At 38.6% G+C, this 6,869-nt stretch overlaps 1 protein-coding gene across 2 annotated transcripts in view; it reads left to right on the top strand.

The window, feature by feature from the left end:
* DPYSL3 (dihydropyrimidinase like 3) overlaps positions 1-6,869 on the top strand; it is a 59,384-nt gene that overhangs the window by 3,042 nt on the left and 49,473 nt on the right. The window lies entirely within an intron of this gene.

Here is a 6,869-nt window from a genome sequence, read left to right as displayed (position 1 = left end):
GGTGCGTTTTTCTGATTTTGGTCAGTCTGTTTCCTTGAGCTCATGTTTTGTTTGTAGCCTTGGCTAGAATACAGGTGACTGGTGAGTGATACCTACTCCTTTAAGGCTATGTACACATTAGTGGCTTAAAATGCAGCAAGGTTGTAGTCCCCATCCTCCCTGCTGTGTTTTAAGTCACATTTGCCAAGTTGCTGTGCACACCAGAGAGGGGGCAAGGATGTCTTCACCCAATGCACATTACTTGTTTGTTTTCCTCAAGCCTACAACCCACTCACCCTGAGCTTCTGCTCATGGAGCTGTCATCTGTGCATGTAAATGTACATACTTCACCTTAATTGTGAAATGATTGTGGATTACGTTTTCAAATCAGATGAAAGCTGATTTGAGGGAAAATGCATTAAATAGCAGTGTTTCTCAAGAAACTACATATGGATTGTGGCTGATGTCATGTGGACATGGCTTCAAATGCCAGTAGTGGAAGTGCACTGGAGTCAGAGTTAAGTGCTAAGTGCACATAGCTGGTGTTACTGATAGATGCTTCATACATGATAATTTCCATACGGAACTAACAAGTGTGGCAATGAAACAGAACCACTGTTATGTATGTGGTAGAGCTTAAGTTTTGCTGCAAGAACATGAATCAAGAATATAATGCCAATATTATTTACGCAATGTATATATTTGTCACAAATAAGGTTTTTCTGATAAGTCTTAAGTGATGGTTTACATTGTTAGTTACTCCATGCAGGAGAAAGCCACCATGCATTAACTAGTTCTGAGTTCCAAAGGGGATGGAACTGTGCCAGATACGGGCATAAGTGTTGGTTGGAAGTTTTCCTGTCCATTTCTAAGTCATTTCTAGAATGAATTCCTATTTCATATGATTCAGTAAGGTTGCTGCTTTGCTAAAGGGCTGCCTTAACATAATAAGGCTAATTTCACACTGAACTTCAGTTCATCCAGCTGTAGATGAGCGCCGGATCCTTGAGACTGGGACAACAGATCCTTTGTCACATGTAAGAGCTGGCACCCCTTTAAGCGTGTAAGCCAAATAAAACTGATTGGAAGATTACGTTCTTAAGCAATGAATAGGTTATAAATGAACTGTTGATAAATGCTTATAATGGTATGATAACTTCTTTTTCTTTAGTTCTGCCTAGATCTGTATTGATCTAGGGTTGTTAGTTCAGGTATTCCTGATCTGAAACTTTGGAAGAGAGCTGTGCTGGATTTTTAGCTGTGGTAGGTTTTTCTTCAAAAAGGTGCAAAGAACGTTGATTTATTAGTACTGTGCTGCCTTTCAAAGAGCTTTTGCTAAATACTTGCCAAAAGAGTCTGCCATGACACAGACTTTCAGCTACCAACTTTCTATCCAATTCCTATCTTACTATTTAGTCTTGTTTATCCCACCCTTCTTCCAAGGAGATCCTGGGAGAGTACATGGATTTCTTCCCCTCAGTATTTTTTCTTGCAACAACCCTGTGAGGTCAGTTAGACTGAAATATAGTGACTGTCACCTATTGGGGATTTGAACCCAGGTCTCCCAGATCCTGCACTTAAGCCACTGCAACACACTGTTTCTCTTAGGATCGAGACAGCATTATCACACAATTTTTTTTCTTTACCAAACAAATAAGATGTGTGGTGATCCTGGTTGGGGCTGGAACATGAGGGAACTTCAACCATTTGTCCCCACCACTGTTCCAATCTGGATTGAGTGGGGGAGAGTTGCAGTTGTTATTTTCTCCTAGAACATTGGCAGTCTCTGGGCTGTGTGTGTGTGTGCAATCCAGATCAGGACTGTGTTGAGGACAAATGGTTGGAGCCCCCTCACCTGCCTTTGGTCCAGAATAGGACTGGGGATTCCTGCAGCTGCTATTAAGTTAATAAAACTAGTATGCAAGGGCCAGTCATGTGTTAACATAATATCTTTGTTCCTTTGTGCATTACACTCTACATTAGTGCATAGGCTGAACCTCAGCCCTTGAGCACCCTGGAAGCTCTATTGCCCCACTAGGAAAGATGTTAGAATGTACACTTATTTATTTGGGAAGCCTATATCCTGCCTTTCCTCTAAAATAATCCCCAAGGGAGTTTAAAAACAGCAGACAAAAACCAATAAAACAGTTACAGGACTATAGCCAAATTTACCAATAGAAGAAATATCACTTATCACCACATAAAAGACCCTCTCTCTGGTAACTACCTCCACATCCTCTAAAGGCAAGTTTGTGAACACTCACAAATATCAATGGTTTTTTTCCAAAACAAAGTTGATATGAGTAGTAATTTCTGATAAAAAAAAGAAAAGACCACAGGACATGCCCACATTGTATGCCTCAAAGAGGGTTTTCAGCATTATGTTGCCAACATCTTTCTAGACTAATCAACCTTATAATCAATCCTTATGAAGGTGTTGTGGAGTTCCATATACTCCAGACTTCCTTTTTTTATTGAATCAATCTCAATTTTAAATCTAAACAAATACTGCATATTGATGCTATAGCAACTTTCCGTCGATTGGAAAACATCTAACTCTGTTACATTTGTCTCCAAGATCCTGAACATCAATTTTACAACATTTCTATAAACAGGTAATATGGGTTTAATCTTCAAACATCCATTTCCTCCAGGAGATGCTGAGGCTTTCAAAGCTGATGGTCCAAAAATAGACTAAAATGTGCTGTAGTTGAAGGTATTGCCATTCAGCACTAGTGAGTCAAGTGGTATGTAACCTGCAAACCTGAAAATGGCAAAAAAATCCATCTAATCCTATTAAGTGGTCTAACATGTAAATAAATATCACTTCAATCCACATCTACTATTTTATTATTTATTTTATTGTCTTTTGTTGTTATATTTTTAAATGACACTTTCCACACATGCACTTGCCATACATACAACACCCACAAACAGTAAACATACTTGCCAGGCATACATCTTTCTAGTTAAGAATTCAGTACATACCATTCCCCACTATTTCTGGTTATTTCCCACTGCCTCCAGTGATTTTTATATAAGTTATGCTGCCATCAGTAATGTTTTGAAATTGTATTTATCATTTATTCAGTTCTCTTTGACACGCAGGGTGCTCACTTTTTAAAAAAGTTGCTGCTCACCTTCTTAAAGTTCCTCTGTTTTTCTTTGCTCTCTATTGCTAGCTGGCTGCAGAAGTGCTATTAGTGTAACAACTTGTAAGGGACAAAGTTCTTAAATAAATAAGCACAAGAAATCCACAAAACACCCAAGGAACACCTGAGCTATAGAGGGAGAAGACTGGTTGGTAAAAGGTGGGAGGGAGCTGCTGTTGCCATCATTAACATAACCCTGTACTGTATATGGGGTTGCCTGTCAAGGAAACTCAGAAGCTTCAACTGAAAGTCTCATTCCCATGTTGGTGGCACATCATCCCAGAATGTATGGCATTTGAATAGCTATGTAAATACATCAATTTATTTTTTGCTATGTTCTACGTCCACTGTTGGAGGCAAAATGCCTTTGAATACCAGTTGCTGAGTATCACAACGGGGGAGAGCACCTTTGTACTCAGGTCTTGCTTGTGGACTTCCCCTACATCTCTAACTAGCCACTGTAAGAAAGGATGCTAGTCTGGATGGGCCTTTGACTTAATCCAGCAGGGCTTTTCTTACATTCTTTGAGATTCTTATGTCCAGTACTGATATAAATTAGATCTGTTCTAGAATGTCTGAGTAGACATATATAGGATTGCACAATAAGCAGAGCTAAAATATATGGCAAAACACTGTTTTGTGAGCTTTGGGAAGCATAAGGCAGAATGATTATTCTGTTAATTACATCTACTTCATCTACCTTAATCAGAAAAAAAAAAACATTCTATTATGTTTTTCTTTATCTGAGAATTGGACAAGTCTTTGTCTCTTCAGCATGTGGTCAAGACATTTTCTCTTTTCCTAGGTAATTCTGTGAAGGGCTTTTCCTTGACAGCTGGCTGCAATACAGAATTGTACTACGCAACACAGGCTTTACTGCAATTGCAAATTACAACTTGTTGCAGGATTAGGCACAGAGATGATCTGGTTTATGTGGGAAAATGCTCCTACTCTTCAGTGGAAGCCAATGGTCACTAAGTAAATCTTCCATCAAAATAAGAGTTTACTGAATAATCATTCATTTGCTGGTATCTATTGCAGCATTGTGTCATGGTTTCCATTGTCTATATAAAAATCAGAATGTGTGAAATTAGTACATCTATTATTTATGTCTGACCTAAAAGAGGCCAGTTAAATTAAAAATATAAAGTGTATCTACTATAAGTAACTTGTAGTAGTATATAGAAAGATGAACTGAAATTGCTATAATTTGCATGAATACAGATGCAGCTATATTATCAAGCAGTTTCAAGGCCCATTTAAAATGCTTTAGGTTTCTCATGGGGGGGGGGGAGATGTGTCTGGCTAACTTTTGCTAATTAGGAACTTATACTGCTTCAGAGAAATCGGTGCATAGCACTTGTGTGGAAGCACAAGTGTGCCCTTGAAGAGAAGAAAAGACTAGCTCTTAAATTGATTATTCTGAAGGGAAAGTTTCATTCCATATTCAAAACTTATTGTAAAACGATTTGATCACAGTTTACCTGTACTAAATATTTATGTGTGATATTGTGTAGTGTGTACTTTGACCTACAAATGCAGAGGAGACTGATTGGTGTTTGGATGGAAATCCTCCATCCAATAAATGAAGAAACATCTCAGTAAGTGCTACATTACAGTGGTGACTACTATTAAATGCCTAGCTAAGTGGCTGTCCAGTTTGATAGGGTCAAATGAATGGAGAAACAAGCCAAGTCCTTCTTGCTCCTAATTTCATTTCTTGAAGCTAGTTGTCCAGGCCCAGGCCATACCTCTGTGGCTGTCTTTAGCTGCAGCAGCATCTGCGGCTAGCAGGCAGGCCTTCCAGCCACTTCTTGTTTCTCCCAGCAATTACTCACTCAGGGTATTATTATTCTGGGACTAGTGCAGGTGGGAATGGAGGAAGACAAATGCTTGCAGTCTGTGGTACAGTTTGCTTTGACACTGATCTTGACATGCTGCAGACCAGGTGTAACTGGGAGCGAAGACAAAGGCCCTGTTCTCACATCATAGTAAGCTTACTGGGATAGTATGAATGAGCTTGCTAAAAGAGGAGCAGAGCAACTGTGATCTTCCTGGCAGCCAGCATATTTGTGCATTTGCACAAAGTCATGGTTTGGCTTTCATGCAAACATGGCCAAATTGATTCTAACTTAGTTGGAATCAGCTTTCCTCTTTTCTCTCAGCTGTGTCCTGCTCAACAATAGCTGGAAGAAGTGGTAGTGGTTCTCTGTATACTCCTATGGGAGACAGTTTTCCTGTTCTCTTTCCCTTTGTCTCATAGTTTTCTGCAGGTATTGTTGTTGGCCTACCATTTTTCAGTCAAATATAAGGTATAAGAGCAGTGGTGGAGCTGATCCAGCTCTTTGCACAGCTGCATTGCATTTTCCCTCTTTCCCTTGCATACCCTATTTTGCTGATGAGTGTGGCTTAGTCAAAAATATTTTGTTGGCCAAATGTGGTGGCCTGGCTGACCTAACTAATCAGTGCAGGGGAGAGATCTTGGAGGAGTTAGTATTCCATAATTAGGGACACTTGATAGGGTGTATATGCTCAGCATTTCATTGGATGCCATTTTTTCCAATTAGAATATATATATTCTAAAAAAATAACAGAAAACAGGCACATGCCTTTGCAAACTGGAAATGTGCCCAAATAATTTTGTGCTCAATGTATTGTTTAGAAGATACAGTTTAGAAGATTTATAATAATGGCCCCAAAGCATGAGTGCAAAACAGTAATTGTCAGTTTCAATAGCACCTAGTTTAGAAGGTTAGTGATTGATTGATTGATTGATTGATTGATTGATTGATTGATACACATCTGCTCACTTGTGGAAGTGCTCTGTTGTTTAGCCACTGGCAGATATATTTTGCCTTGAAGAACAACAGACATGAGGGTGCCATTATTTTTATTTGTTTCGGATTATTTTATTTGTTACTCCCGTGGTGTAATTTCCTTTCGGACTGCCAGCTTAAGTGCACATATTTTGTTATGTAATTGCTTTAAGAAACTTCCTGTATTTTCATGTAGCTGTTCACATACTGATCTGTGATTCTGCTTCAGCTGTGGACTTGGGATGGAATTTAGGAAGGCAAGCCAGATTTCTCTAGTACTGCTCATTATTATCAATAGAGCTCCTGTCTTTTAGCTGATATAGCATCTCTGTGAGAAAATGATAGATTTGAGGATGAATTGGGAAGCTCATCAGATGTAATTAGAAGAATTGTTATGATTGTGTTACTTTCAGGTCATTGTCTGAATGACTTGGAAATGTGATGTAGTGGGTTTCTTTCTTTTTTTTAGTTGGCTGTTGATGAACTGTCAACAAAAAAACTTTTCAGCCAACATGTAATGATCCAAAACTGGCACTGTTTTGGTTTTGATGGGAACAATGAAAACTTATTTTAAGAAACTTAAGAAAGAAACTAATGTCTGCAAGATTGTTAACAGTGGCAAAGGCATGGTGATTTCTTCTGTATCATTAGAGTGTTGGAAAAGTCTGGTTTGGAATTCAGCCTTGTTAGAGAAACTAACACTACAGGTACCAAAGACATACATGTAGAGAAGTTTGAAGTCGATTCGAATGACGTTGTTGCTTTTCTAAATAAAGGAAACAGTGGTTGGACACTTCCAGAAATGTATTGTTTGATGTGATATTTTGAGTTCACAGGTGTGGTACTTACAAGATTCTTTCTGTAAAACAGGAATTGAAAAGAAAATACTATCATGTTGGTTTGTATATGTTGTTTGTTTTAT

This window comes from Podarcis filfolensis (genome assembly GCF_964270895.1).
Source record: "Podarcis filfolensis genome assembly, chromosome: 2".
NCBI classification, from domain to species: domain Eukaryota; kingdom Metazoa; phylum Chordata; class Lepidosauria; order Squamata; family Lacertidae; genus Podarcis; species Podarcis filfolensis.
This window is presented reverse-complemented; position numbering and strand designations above follow the sequence as displayed.